Raw genomic sequence first — 15,856 nt, 5'->3', positions numbered from 1 at the left:
GTCATCACGAGGCAGAGAAAATCCCTGACCCCGCCGGGAATCGAACCCGGGCGCGGGAAGCGAGAACGCTGCCGAACGACCACGAGCTGCGGACACCACTCAGCTACCGGGGGCGGACAAGTTACATGGTTAACGAGTAGTTATTACTGCTCTTGTAGCGGGTGAGTGAAGCTCTACTTCGCTGTAACATTGTGGAAGTGTGTTTTAATTATCTCACATAGCAAGTTTTCAGTAGAACATGAGTTTAATGTCTGTTATATCATATCAGTAAATTCAACACGTGTCTGAACGACCTTGTCCATTTGTGGTGTGGTTACTAATGCAACTACACACTTTACAACCTGAATACATTTAATCAACTCTTTTTGTGTTAAACCATTTACCGTTAAACATTAAAATCTCTGTAGTTTTTTAGAATGAATAGAAGGGTTCTTGGAAGCAGTGTCTAGTAACTGACATTCACAAGGAACCTGCTGTAAGAATTACTATAGGTCAGTGACCTATTTAGTCTGTGCTCATATTTTAGAGAGTTTAAGTAGTAGCAATTAATATCGCAGAACGTTCTTCAACGTGTAGTACACCCTCCACACACTGATTGTTCAATGCCTCCTTGAACTGCCGTTGTTCTCAGTGCCTCGTATCTTTTGAAAAGAGGCAAAACTGCAACCCTTCGGTTCACAATGAAACGTATACAGGGCGTCGCAAACCTGTTGGCTCAAATTGAAATAAGTGATAGTAGATCTACAACCGATTATACTGAGATAAAGAACCAATGGTCGGTAATGCATATCTATTGTCTTAAGGACATAAACAGTATAGTTTCATAATGTACATTCAATTCGAATCAGACATATCTGATACATAAGTCGTTTGTATGGAATGTTAAAAGAAAACCTAAGATTTGTGTACCAAATTCCCATCGAATCCTTAATTGATTCCTGAAACGATAAGATCAGCTTCTTATACGTAAAATCAAATGTTATACACTGACCCTTTTGTTTAATGATTCAAGTGAAATAAATTTACCAATTGAATTTTCATGAGCGGTACAGACAGAATCCAGTGACGATATGTGTGCCAGTAAATCAAACAAGAAACAAAAAGAAGAATTAGTGAAGTTATAGTAACAGTTTGTTTTATAGTGAGGCTGCAAGGAAGATGCGTTAATCATCATGACATTTGCCTAAATTTCTAGAATACAGGGACATTTCTGTGTCTCCTTTTCCCAGGATTAATATAAATAATCCGCAGTAGCAGTAGGATCATTTTTACCTGCATGAAGCAGCTAGAATATATTTTTGTCCTAACAGTAACCATTTATTTGCCGAATCCTCCCAGGATGTATTAGTTTAATGATCATTAGCACCTTTTTACACTACACACCCCCAGTCAGCTACTGTCCAGTTACCATATTGTGTGACCCATAAAAGATGTGCAGATTTATGTGTTGCTACGAGCAATGATATTTTGCAAGATGTCCAACTCCAAATGTACATTTTATTTAGGTCTCTTAACAAATTTCGTTCGCGCACTGGTTGAGCTGGACCTGCATTCAATGTCAGCAGCAGTTACTGTCTCATTTGAAACCAATTCTCATTGACGGGAAGTGAAACCGCCGGTTAGGCTTTTTTATGACATCTTTACAATCCTTACACCTGTTTACATTGCTGTGAGTGGTACTGCTTACGTTTTAGGCGCAGTGTGCAGTTCACATTGACACAGTAACAAATCATGTAACTTCGTTCACAGAGTGGCCAAGGGCATGTCCAGAAATGATAGCGCTTTGCGGCAATTTCATTGTGTCTGTCCGTCGAACCTCCTTACCCCACTAGTAGTGGACCAGTGCTCCTCTGAATGCAGTCTGTATCGTTACCAGAATTCCTTCTTCCTCTCCCTCACCCCTCCATCTCTCCACCCTATTCAGGCGACTGTGTGGCTAGTAAATGGTAGGAAAATCAAAGGGGTGTTGTCCTACTGGCTGTGGAAATGAGCTGCCTGCTTGGCTGCCAAATTTATTCCCCTTCCCTCACTTCTCTAGATCTCCTATTGGTCCCCACCCCTCAATTCTACCCTACCCCCTTCCCCCTCTACACCAGCAGTTCGCAACTTATTTCACTTGGTGCGCCCCTTTGCAATGCCAGAATACATTGTGGCTTCATATATTTCTTACTTATTAAATCTTTTGCTTATTTTGAAAAAAAATTTTATTTGACAAGAACCCACACTTTACTAACAGTGGATTAGCAAACGTAGACTAATTCAAAACTATAGCATTTCAAAGGACTTGGGAACTGAAACAGAAATGTATTTATGACCTACCTAAATACCTAATGCTATTGATTTCACTTGAGCAACACTTTTCACATGTAACTTTTTTTATGTGATTCAAGTTACATGAAAAATTCAGAACGTCAGTGTACAGTTCACAATGATTTTCTGTAAGCAGCGCCTGAATTTTTGGTTCTAAACTAGATGGAGCACATGTAAGGTCACTCTCCACTGTCTTGTTTCCATGATGGCTAGTGCCGAGAATGTCGCTCTAGCAGACACAACGGTTGGATAGTCGTTTCCTAGGTCTCTTTGAACAGATGAATTATATTATTCTTTTAAATTTATTTACGGGTCAAGTTCCGTAGGACCAAATTAAGGAGCAAATCTCCAAGGTCATGGAACATGTCACTACAAGAAATTACAACATAAAAGTAATAATAGATAAAAATAAAATGTTAATGAACCCGAACAAAGTCGATTCATAAGTTTAAGTAAACGCAATCAACAATACAATAAGAATCAGCTTAATTTTTCAAGGAAGTCCTCGACAGAATAGAAAGAGTGACCCATGAGGAAACTCTTCAGTTTAGATTTGAAAGCGCGTGGATTACTGCTAAGATTTTTGAATTCGAGCGGTAGCTTATTGAAAATGGATGCAGCAGTATACAGCACACCTTTCTACACAAGAGGTAAGGAAGTCCGATTCAAATGCAGGTTTGATTTCTGTCGAGTGTTAACCGAGTAAAAGCTGCTTATTCTTGGGAATAAGCTAATATTGTTTACAAGAAATGACAGTAAGGAATATATATATTGATAGGCCAATGTCAAAATACCCAGACTCGTGAACAGGGGTCGACAAGAGGTTCGTGAACTTATTGCCCGAACCGCACGTTTCTGAGCCAAAAATATCCTTTTAGAATGGGAAGAGTTACCCCAAAATACACTCCTGGAAATGGAAAAAAGAACACATTGACACCGGTGTGTCAGACCCACCATACTTGCTCCGGACACTGCGAGAGGGCTGTACAAGCAATGATCACACGCACGGCACAGCGAACACACCAGGAACCGCGGTGTTGGCCGTCGAATGGCGCTAGCTGCGCAGCATTTGTGCACCGCCGCCGTCAGTGTCAGCCAGTTTGCCGTGGCATACGGAGCTCCATCGCAGTCTTTAACACTGGTAGCATGCCGCGACAGCGTGGACGTGAACCGTATGTGCAGTTGACGGACTTTGAGCGAGGGCGTATAGTGGGCATGCGGGAGGCCGGGTGGACGTACCGCCGAATTGTTCAACACGTGGGGCGTGAGGTCTCCACAGTACATCGATGTTGTCGCCAGTGGTCGGCGGAATGTGCACGTGCCCGTCGACCTGGGACCGGACCGCAGCGACGCACGGATGCACGCCAAGACCGTAGGATCCTACGCAGTGCCGTAGGGGACCGCACCGCCACTTCCCAGCAAATTAGGGACACTGTTGCTCCTGGGGTATCGAGAAGGACCATTCGCAACCGTCTCCATGAAGCTGGGCTACGGTCCCGCACACCGTTGGGCCGTCTTCCGCTCACGCCCCAACATCGTGCAGCCCGCCTCCAGTGGTGTCGCGACAGGCGTGAATGGAGGGACGAATGGAGACGTGTCGTCTTCAGCGATGAGAGTCGCTTCTGCCTTGGTGCCAATGATGGTCGTATGCGTGTTTGGCGCCGTGCAGGTGAGCGCCACAATCAGGACTGCATACGACCGAGGCACACAGGGCCAACACCCGGCATCATGGTGTGGGGAGCGATCTCCTACACTGGCCGTACACCACTGGTGATCGTCGAGGGGACACTGAATAGTGCACGGTACATCCAAACCGTCATCGAACCCATCGTTCTACCATTCCTAGACCGGCAAGGGAACTTGCTGTTCCAACAGGACAATGCACGTCCGCATGTATCCCGTGCCACCCAACGTGCTCTAGAAGGTGTAAGTCAACTACCCTGGCCAGCAAGATCTCCGGATCTGTCCCCCATTGAGCATGTTTGGGACTGGATGAAGCGTCGTCTCACGCGGTCTGCACGTCCAGCACGAACGCTGGTCCAACTGAGGCGCCAGGTGGAAATGGCATGTGCAAGCCGTTCCACAAGACTACATCCAGCATCTCTACGATCGTCTCCATGGGAGAATAGCAGCCTGCATTGCTGCGAAAGGTGGATATACACTGTACTAGTGCCGACATTGTGCATGCTCTGTTGCCTGTGTCTATGTGCCTGTGATTCTGTCAGTGTGATCATGTGATGTATCTGACCCCAGGAATGTGTCAATATAGTTTCCCCTTCCTGGGACAATGAATTCACGGTGTTCTTATTTCAATTTCCAGGAGTGTATAATACCACACGAAATAAGTGAATGAAAAAAACAAAGTAGACTAATACTCGTGTCGAACGATAACTCACTTCAGATACCGTCCGTATAGTAAAAATGGCAGCATTAAGTCTTTGAACAAGATCCTGAAAGTGGGCTTTCCACGACATTTTGCTATCTATCTGAACACCTAGAAATTTGAATTGTTCAGTTTCACTAATCATATGCCCATTCTGTGAAATTAAAATGTCAGATTTTGTTGAATTGTGTGTCAGAAACTGTAGAAACTGTGTCTTGCTGTGATTTATCGTTAGTTTATTTTCTACAAACCACGAACTTAGGTCATGAACTACACTATTTGAAACCAGGTGAATGTTGGACGCAACATCCTTTACTACCAAGCTAGTGTCATCAGCAAACATAAATATTTAAGAGTTACCCGTAATACTACAGGCATATCATTTATATAAATAAGGAGCAGGACTGGGAAGAGTTACCCCAAAATATAATACCATACAACATAAGAGAATAAAATAAGCAAAGTAGACTCTTGAATTATTCATAGAGGCGTCGCTCATGTTTGTCAGACAGAGAAATCATGTCCAATATTAATAGATTTTTGTGGAAGACGCTTTCTGGGTCTATTGCCTATTTGTAAATTTTAACGTCAATGTCAGATCTTACTTAATTGAGCTTCGCGAACACATTTGTAGCACAAGTGCGTCATGATGACGCTTTATACATCCTATACAGCAATTATGCTCTCATCTTTGAATTGCACTAAAGTTTTGAAGTTCTGTGTATACAGGGTGAGTCACCTAACGTTACCGCTGGATATATTTCGTAAACCACATCAAATACTGACGAACCGATTCCACAGACCGAACGTGAGGAGAGGGGCTAGAGTAACTGTTTAATACAAACCATAAAAAATGCACGGAAGTATGTTTTTTTAACAGAAACCTACGTTTTTTTCAAATGGAACCACGTTAGTTTTGTTAGCACATCTGAACATATAAACAAATACGTAATCAGTGCCCTTTGTTGCATTGTAAAATGTTAATTACATCCGGAGATATTGTAACCTAAAGTTGACGCTTGAGTACCACTCCTCCGCTGTTTGATCGTGTGCATCGGAGAGCACCGAATTACGTAGGGATCCAAAGGGAACGGTGATGGACCTTAGGTACAGAAGAGACTGGAACAGCACATTACGTCCACATGCTAACACCTTTTTATTGGTCTTTTTCACTGACGCACATGTACATTACCACGAGGGGTGAGGTACACGTACACACGTGGTTTCCGTTTTCAATTACGGAGTGGAATAGAGTGTGTCCCGACATGTCAGGCCAATAGATGTTCAATGTGGTGGCCATCATTTGCTGCACACAATTGCAATCTCTGGCGTAATGAATGTCGTACACGCCGCAGTACATCTGGTGTAATGTCGCCGCAGGCTGCCACAATACGTTGTTTCATATCCTCTGGGGTTGTAGGCACATCACGGTACACATTCTCCTTTAACGTACCCCACCGAAAGAAGTCCAGAGGTGTAAGATCAGTAGAACGGGCTGGCCAATTTATGCGTCCTCCACGTCCTATGAAACGCCTGTCGAACATCCTGTCAAGGGTCAGCCTAGTGTTAATTGCGGAAAGTGCAGGTGCACCATCATGCTGATACCACATACGTCGACGCGTTTCCAGTGGGACATTTTCGAGCAACGTTGGCAGATCATTCTGTAGAAACGCGATGAATGTTGCAGTGCTCTCCGATACACACGATCGAACAGCGGAGGAGTGGTACTCAAGCGTCAACTTTAGGGTACAATATCTCCGGATGTAATTAACATTTTACAATGCAACAAACGGCACTGATTTCGTATTTGTTTATATGTTCAGGTGTGCTAACAAAACTAACGGGGTTCTATTTAAAAAAACGTAGGTTTGTGTTAAAGAACATACTTCCGTGCATTTATTAACCAACTACACTAGCCCCTCTCCTCACGTTCGGTCTGTGGAATCGATTCGTCAGTATTTGATGTGGTTTACGAAATATATCCAGCGGTAATGTTAGGTGACTCACCCTGTGTATGAGGTTGACTTCTACTCTTTCTACATCTGATGTGCCACTCACATGGATGACGAGATATAAATGATGCATAATGTAGCTAATCCCCACTGACAAATATTAGAGAAACATGGATTACGATCAAAGTTATTTACCAGGAAATCCTCGAAGACATCAAAAACTAATCTGAATAAGTGTCGCAGCATATAAGAGCTCCTGTCTGAGAAATGATAGCCTCATAAACTAAATTGTTTTCCCAGGGACGTCATACTGATCTGAGTCTTCAGCTATTAAACCCGGTGATAGCTCCGCACAAAGTAATACAGCGGTTGTAAATCAAATGACCCGCTCTGCATCCCCCCCCCCCACCCCCCACTGCCCAAGTCCCGCTCAACATTATCAAATTAATTACCTTTTGAGCGGTGCAAGTGGGAAAATGCGCCCTGCGGATTTAATTACCGCATCAGTACTTTCCACACGTGCTATAATTGGTGTCCTCGCTTCACTGTTTTGATTAATATACTGCGGTCGGCACAGACTGTAGAAATGAGTTCACAGAGGACATTTCGCAAGAGCAATTTTTTACGAATAAATCTGTTTATCGCTTTTCTACCAACTGGCCAGTGTACTACATCGAAACGAGAGGAACTATTTGTGATTGCGAATTTGTGCACAACTGTATTTCACCCTTGAACTGCGTTCTACAGCTGCGACTAGTTTCAAAATAATATTGATGACATCACTGACAGTGGAAGAGCTGATCTGTCATGACGTTTCTCCCAAAATTGTCTGACACAGAATCATAAGAGCTAAAGCAGCAACCTATTGTGCTTAGTGAATATGTACAATTAGTGGTGAGCGTCTTCAATACAGAAACCATCTGAGTCCACAAACATATGCTTTCGCTCGTTTCACTGCTCTGTATATTTTAGCAAGTCTTGTTATGAAGAATAAAGACTATTATCTTACTAGTTTTCCTCCAATCAACAGTATTCATTGTTTTAAACTATTTGTTAACGATTACGCAACGACTCCGGCTTCACATTTGGGCGCTTTAGCACTGTGATTGGTTAGCTATACCACCTCAGTTATGAGAGCGTGCTGAAAAGTAATGCACCCGAATTTTTTTTATTCTGTTTTCAATATCGGTTGAGGCATTACGTATCATCCATATTACTCGGTCGACTTTACGCTTCGCTGACGCATGTTGCAACCCTCTGTGGCTAGAGGGCTTCTAACTGTAGCGTTAGAAACAAGGGTGTGTAACGTAGCAATGGCGATGTATGAGAAACAGCGTGCTGTAATTGAGTTTCTCGCCGCAGAAAACGTACATGCAATTGAAATCCTTAGAAGAATGAAAGCTGTGTACAGTGATGATTGTATCCACATCAGTAATGTGTGGTGCTGGATTGTTTGTTCTCGTAATGAAGCTGGGTTCACCATCTTGACCCTGGAACCGAGAAAGCAGCAATGGAGTCCCAAAACAATGGTTCACAGACGCCAAAAAAGTTCAAGACCAAGTCATCAGCAGCCAAAGTCATGCTAATGGTGTTCTGGGATGTTCAAGGTGTGGTGAACTTTGAACCCATGCCTAAAGGCATCACCATAAGCTTTGCAAGGCCTCAGAGGACTGGAAGCTCGAATTCGGAGAAGAGTTCGTCCACAAATGGAGTACCTCTCCTTCAGTATGACAATGCCAGACCACACAAGAGCGCTGTGACATCTGCAACACTCCTATTCCTTGGTTTCAGTTTCTTCTATCATCCTCCATACCGTCCTGACTTGACAACGTCTGATTTTCATCTGTTTCCAAATCTTGAAGGACACCGTCGAGGATTTCACGTTGATAGTGATGAAACGGTGCAAGCAGAGGTGAAGTTGTGGCTCTGTCAACATAGTCAATCATTCTACAGTGACGGTACCAACAAACTAATCTCTCGTTGGTATAAATGTGTTCATCGCCAGGGTGGCTATCTTGAGAAACCAATATGTAGCTATGAAGAATAAAGATGTGGAATGTTAATAACATTTGTTTTATTAAAAGGCTTTAGGAGTTTTCATTAAAAAATTAAAAAATTCAGCACACCCTCATATATCCACTAGTGAAGTGAACATGTATCACAGTGCTAAAACGTCTGAAGATAAAGCCGTAGTTCCTTCGGACACTATAGCAAATAAATTAAAACAATGAACACAGCTGTGTGGAAGGAAAGTAACAAGAGAACAACATTTATTCTAGATAGCAAAAAAATCTCACAGCTAGCATCGCAAATGCCATCGCTTTGGAAGCAACAAGTTTTTATGCGTGTCCTGTCCTGTCGGGTTGCATAATAGCTCCGCCGTTTTATGTCTTCCTTTTAGAGCACGAGAACTTATCTGTAGTATACTTTTGGTCTGCAGCCTCTGAGTTCATCGATTCGTATGAAATTTCAGAGTTCTTCAAAGTAAATAAACAGTGGTGCATTAATACGTCACAAGGAAGAATTCCTTAATAATCTAAGCAGTCTAGAGTCTTCAGACTTTGTCTAGTATTCTTATGAAAGTCAGTAGAGATGATTCGGTTAGACAAGGGCGCTACATATAAAAATGTAAATTCGATTTTTTTGTTTTAGTATCCTTATTTTTCCTTGGATTCGTTAACAAATAATTTATCCGCAGAAACTCGCGTTCTGCCCCAAAGCATTATTCAAATCGTCTCATATCTGTTTCAACAGTTTACAGTGAAGATGTTAGTGATGACACCCAGCGAGGTGGCGCAGTGGTTAGCACACTGGAATCGCATTCGTAAGGACGACGGTTCGAACCCGCGTCCGGCCATTCTGATTAGGTTTTCCGTAATTTCTCTGAATCACTCCAGGCAAATGCCGGGATAGTTCCTTTGAAAGGGCACAGCTAGCTTCCTTCCCATTCCTTCCCTAATCTGATGGGTCCGAAGATCTCGCTGTTTGGTACCCCCCCCCCCCCCCACCAAATTAACCAACAATTAATGACTGTATACCCATCTTTTTAGCGATGGTTGCGGGACTTGGCTGTTAGATAGAGGATGTCAAACTAAATTAAACACTTTCCAGCCGTCAACTGTTAATCTTATTTTATTGGGCAACCAGTTCCAGCGTTTTACTACATCATCTTCAGACCCCTGATCAGCGTGTAGGAATAAAGTATCTCGCATGTGATCAAAACAAGGGCCAGCAACACTGGTTTATTAGATATTTGTTACAGTGACCACTTCAACCATCTCCTGCACAATTAGCGATGTCGCTTGAGGTAGGACTTTATAGCACTTTAATAGCAAAACAGTTAGTACAACAATTTGAAAGATGGAGCAACGGAATAAGTCAAGATAGTAAATGACACGAATAAATTTGTAATATTTTTTACGTATTTATTAAAAATATTCTGTCATCAGTCACAAATTTTATATTATAATTGCCGTCCAACGTGTTTCGGAGCTAAAACTCAATTTTCAAGGGCTTTATGGGTATACTGGGATTATATCTGCTTGAGTTTTTCACCTGAAAATGACAGAATGACACAGTTACTAGATTTAACAAGATTAATTGTACATCAGGTGGGATTAAAAAGATGAAAATAGAGAAATGAGTGAAATAAAGGCTAATACCATATTACGTTGGTTTGACCACATGATTTTCGTTTTCTCAATTGATGAAAATTTTCCACATCTGCACTTACATTCTGAAACTTCTTAGGATATTGATTATAGTACTACATAGCTCAAATGGTGCATATTCAACATGCGTTTCAGTGATGTGATGGAGTATTAGATTCTCTAGTATGTTCATTTCTATAGTTGGCGAAATAAAATAACAAATTAAACAAATACTTAGAAGAGTGAGAGTTAAGAATTTTAGCTATACATGCTTGCAAATTCAACACCAAATTTGACATTTTATGTACATTAAAAAGTCTTAATAATCACTTCAATTTACTGTTTCTGTTGCTAAGTACGCAATTTATAGTCCCTGTGATGGTAACTGCACATTATTTTAGTTGTGCACCAATGAAATTGCCTAAAAATGGCGGTGAGTACTTGCTGGGCCTCGTGCGGGAAGGCCAGAGAGGTAGGGGAGTGGAGAGAGAGAGAGAGAGAGAGGGGGGGGGGTCCAGTCTAGATGGAATGAGACAGATCTGATACGGTGCATTTATTTCTGAGCCAGGGATAAGGAAATCGTGATCGTTGCTTCTTGTGACACTTTTGTATTAGGAGACAGTAAACTGAATACAGAAGACATAGGTAACTGAATTCAGAAAATTACGTGTTGTATTCACTATTGCCTGAACGTTGTCTATAACAGATTGTGAGATCTTTACTGATGTCTCGAATGTTGTGTTTGTTGTCATAAAGATGAGGTTCCACAGCAGATTTATGATGTACATCTAATCGAAGTGCTCACATGTATTTCTTATCTCATATGGCAAATGATCTGTCTGTATTACCACTGAAAAACGGACTGGGCATATGATACTGTATACACATGGTTGTTTATGTTTGTCAGGTTTGTTGCAACTATGAAGCAGGACGTGGTTTATTTAATTAGATGAGTAATAGCCCATTTTGTAGCCATACTTTTTGAACTGAGTGACAATTTTATAAGAGGCTCTTCCAATGAATGGGATACTGGAATATTTCATGGTTTTTGTATCAGTTGGTAACCAGCGTGTTGCTTCCTAACTATTTTATTTATTTTTCATACAGTTAACGAGGTGATCAATTATGGATGGTGAATATCCATTATTGGTGGCTATTTGTTTGATTAATGCAATTTCTCAAAAAGGTAATGTTGTGCAATTGATATATTCACTGACCTTCGGTATGCTGTTAATTTTTGAGTGGAGGTATGGAAGGAGCAGCTGTGAATAGTTCTATATGTAGCTGGTTGTGTTTTATGTAAATAGTTAGGTCTAACAAACTTAACGTCTCTTCTCCTCACGTATGATGGTGTATTTAATGTTGGGGTGGACCTGGCTGAAAAGTTACGTAACTGTACGATATCAGTATTGTTGCACTGGAAAAATGTGATATGTCGTTAATTTATCTGTAATAGAAATTACTTTACTAGAGAATGCATAATGAGAGCAAGGGATCTGATTTATAACTGATCATTATAAATGTCAACTAACAAGACAGAGAGACTTGCCCCATGGATAACTCATGTGGCTGTTGATGAAATTTGTTGTTAAACTAAAAGTCAATAAATCTGAGCAAATGTTCAGGAAGGTCCATAAGCTGATTAATTTCTGTTGCTGAATTTGCCTTATATTTATCTAAAATTTTGTTAATGGTGTCTAATGTTGGCTTGGTTGGAACGTTTGTATAGAAGTTTAGAGTCTAGCTTCACTGGGTACCTGCAACTCCATGACGGCCTGAGTGAATTCACTATTGTTCATGATGAATCTGGTGTTTTCAAAGGCGTGTGTCTGATTTAAGATGTTGAATAAGTTATTTTTTAGCTGTAATGCTGGGCTTTTTTTAGAGTTAACAACAGGCCTGTCCAGGACAACTTCTTTGTGGGCTTTCTGTTAGGCTCTCAAGAGAGGTGTCTGGGGAGCCAGTATGCTTATGTCTTTAGTTTCTACAACTATGAAGAGGAAATTGCTGTTCCTCATTGGTTCGTTGAGCTATCTCTGGAAACAGTGAGTGGGGTCTCCCCTAATTTCTTTGATGTTGTTCTTGAAGAAAAACTTTTTTAAATTATTTTTTACGTAGACATCTAAATTCATTATGACAGTCGCATTTACCTTATCAGATTTGATAGCTATGGCTTAATTTTTTTTTCAGATTTCGATTCATATTAATGGCTGTATCTCTCTTTAAATATGACATATTTTTGCTCTTGATCTTCCTGTAATGCTAGGCTGGCCCTATGAGTCACTATTACCTGTTCTGAGGGATCTTTTATTCCAAACATTTCAATTTTTCTAATGTAACTGATTATGACATTTTTGTTTTTTGACTTACTTGTGCCTAATGTTGTGACTGAAGCCTTTCGCAAGAAGACAGATTTCATCATTTTCTAAGTTGATTTCTATTGCTTTCATGACTGGGACCTTAACCTTCCGTGTGGGATCTTTTTCATGAAATGCTGATTGACTTCGTTGTGCTTCGAGTTTCAGCAGTTTTTTGGAATGGATTTTTTGTACTTTTTAGGCTTCTGTACCTCCGGCAGTAAAAACAAAACCCTTGTAGTATCACTTAATCCATCTGTCCGTCTGTCTGACTGTTAAGGCTCCTTTTTCCCAGGAACTTCTATAGGTATTACGTTGAAATGTGTACTAAAGTCTATGGTCCCTTGACAGTACAAAAAAATGGAAGCTTCTATGTCAACTCAATTATTGATACTCGCAGTCTCTCTCATCAAAAAGTGTAGATCAACTTCATACACACACGTGGAGCCTGGTGATCTCGCGGAAAAGCGTGTGCCTCGAAACCGAGAGGACGCGGATCGAATTTCGGTAGGATCACGAATTTTTCAGTCTTCGATATAACCTAGCCTTCACCCCTTAGCTATGTGAGGAATGGCCAAAAGCAACACGTAGTTCGGTTTCCGCGTTAAACTGTATGCATCCCTTGCCCCGTCACATAACTTGGGTAGGTTTGGGCTCGCAACTCACTGAAGTAGCGTCCAATAGAAAGACTTGCACCAGGACATTGAGTCACACGAAATTATTATTATCTATATACATAATTGTAGTTGGATACTGCAGATGACGGAGTTCTATTGTTAACTGCATTGCGTGAAGTTCTGGTAATGTTTTGCTCCGTTTATTTTCAGGTTAACTTTTGCAGCCATCGGACTCTAAACATAGGACATAGAGAAGACGCTACGTTACCAAATAACACTGATCATGTGCATAATACGAACACGGGTCTCATACTCTTCAAATATTAAAGTTATTCAGCTGAAGAATGGAAAATATCACTTCGAAATAATAACAGTACAAGTCAAATAATTTCCTCTTAATGTCATTTAGCACATAACACACTTACCTAACAGTGTTTAAACTCATCCAGTCTTGTGGTATAATTACGCTCGTACTCATTCATACCGAAGTAACCACCGCTACGTTGCGTTTACACACTATTTAAACAGGGAATCACTGATGACGATAGCCTTTTCATATTACGGTCTTCTTTCAGCGTGTTCCTCCATGAAAATTTTTGAATCACAAACGTGACACTGTTCCAACTTTAAACCTCATAACTAATCCCGTGTGACTTTCCACAGAATAATTAAATTTCTCAAACACTTTTCTCCTACGAACCGATCTAATACCTTCAGCTATTAATTATACTTTCTATCCAATTCTTCATATTGATTTATCCACGACACAGCTGCGAGCGTCCGCTCTGGGCGGAAGCTCAACAACGACTCTCTTTCCCACAGCAAGACAGCACGTGACCAGTACTGCTGGGACATTGTTGCCACTATACAGCAAGACAATGCACCCTCATATAAAAGGTTATCCGGCTTCCACAAGTTAGCCATAAGTAAGGAGTACAATACAGCTACATTACAACATCAAAGACAGCAGCACTACTCACATCTCCCCAGCACAATATTTTCAAAAATGTGAAAATTTTTTTTGAGAATGCACAAACAAAAAATAGAAATCCCATAGAAATTTTGACTCATCAGCAAGATACCCACTAAAATGAACAACCCAGCAATGGTTCCCTCCTGAGTTGTTATACTGTATTACAACAGAAATATCATATGTACATGAAAGTCTCTCGCCCCTACGCCAAAAATTACAATCTTTACATTTTTATTTCTATACTGTGTGGTTATAATTAAAGTGTAGTTACACACACAGGTCCAGTATGGGCTGTAATTATCGCATTACTGTGAAACTTGGTAGATATTCTAATGTCTTAATGTGGAAACGATTTATGCTGGAAAAATTTACTTCCAGTTTTGGCCACCAGGTTCGAATATGACACTGTGAATCCAAGAAAGACATATAGAAATCTACATCTACATCTACAGTTATACTCCACAAGCCACCCAACGGTGTGTGGCGGAGGGCACTTTACGTGCCACTGTCATTACCTCCCTTTCCTGTTCCAGTCGCGTATGGTTCACGGGAAGAACGACTGCCAGAAAGCCTCCGTGCCCGCTCGAATCTCTCTAATTTTACATTCGTGATCTCCTCGGGAGGTGTACGTAGGGGGAAGTAATATAATCTATACCTCATCCTGACACGCACCATCTCGAAACCTGGACAGTAAGCTACACCGCGATGCAGAGTGCCTCTCTTGCAGAGTCTGCCATTTGAGTTTGCTAAACATCTCCGTAACGCTATCACGCTCATCAAATAACCATGTGACGAAACGCGCCGCTCTTCTTTGGACCTTCCATATCTCGTATGTCAACCCGACCCGTTTCCTTATGTAGTGGATAAGGAATGGAGTCTGGTCATAAGAGGTCAAACAAATTGTAAAAGGATAATGTTAATTTTATTATTAAATACTGCTTACGCAATTTGTTCAGCATGAGCACTGGAGACATCAATGAGGTGCTGTACAGCGCCAAATTTGTATCTGGTGGCCGAAACTGGAAATAACTTTTTTCCAGTATAAATCGGTTCCACATTAACAAATCAGCATATATAGCAAGTTATGCTGCCATACAATGGTTACAGCCACACTGGACCTCTGTGAGCAGCTATATTTTAATTATAACCACGTGATATGTGAGAAGCAGGCACTGTACATACATAGCAATCAAATTAATCGTATAATTAAGTTAAACAGAAAAAAAAATCAAACGTTTCTGGATAGATGTCCATAAAAATAGTGCCAAAAACGTACATAACGCAGTACATTTAAATGTGTTTAGCAGATAGCACATCCTAATTGTTAACTTTTCCTATGAGAAGTATCACGTTTTGCTATTGTTAACGCATCTTCATACAAATCTACACAAGTTACGTGCACAGTTTGCACATAAAAAAGTATCATTAGCAAATCATCAATATCTAAAAAGTGTAAATTTTTTAGTTCAGCATCACTGATCACTGAAAATACCTTCTGAGGTAATGGTGTATGGTTTTTTACCGCCTTGAAACATCTTTTTATAATCTCAGCATTTGTTATACCTCAGTTGTCACTTGTATTCAAACATTGATCAGCCTATGCAAAAGGAATAT

The sequence above is a fragment of the Schistocerca nitens genome, chromosome 3 (assembly GCF_023898315.1).
Source record: "Schistocerca nitens isolate TAMUIC-IGC-003100 chromosome 3, iqSchNite1.1, whole genome shotgun sequence".
Classification (NCBI taxonomy): domain Eukaryota; kingdom Metazoa; phylum Arthropoda; class Insecta; order Orthoptera; family Acrididae; genus Schistocerca; species Schistocerca nitens.
The sequence above is the reverse complement of the archived record's forward strand: the minus strand, read 5'-3'. Positions refer to the sequence as shown.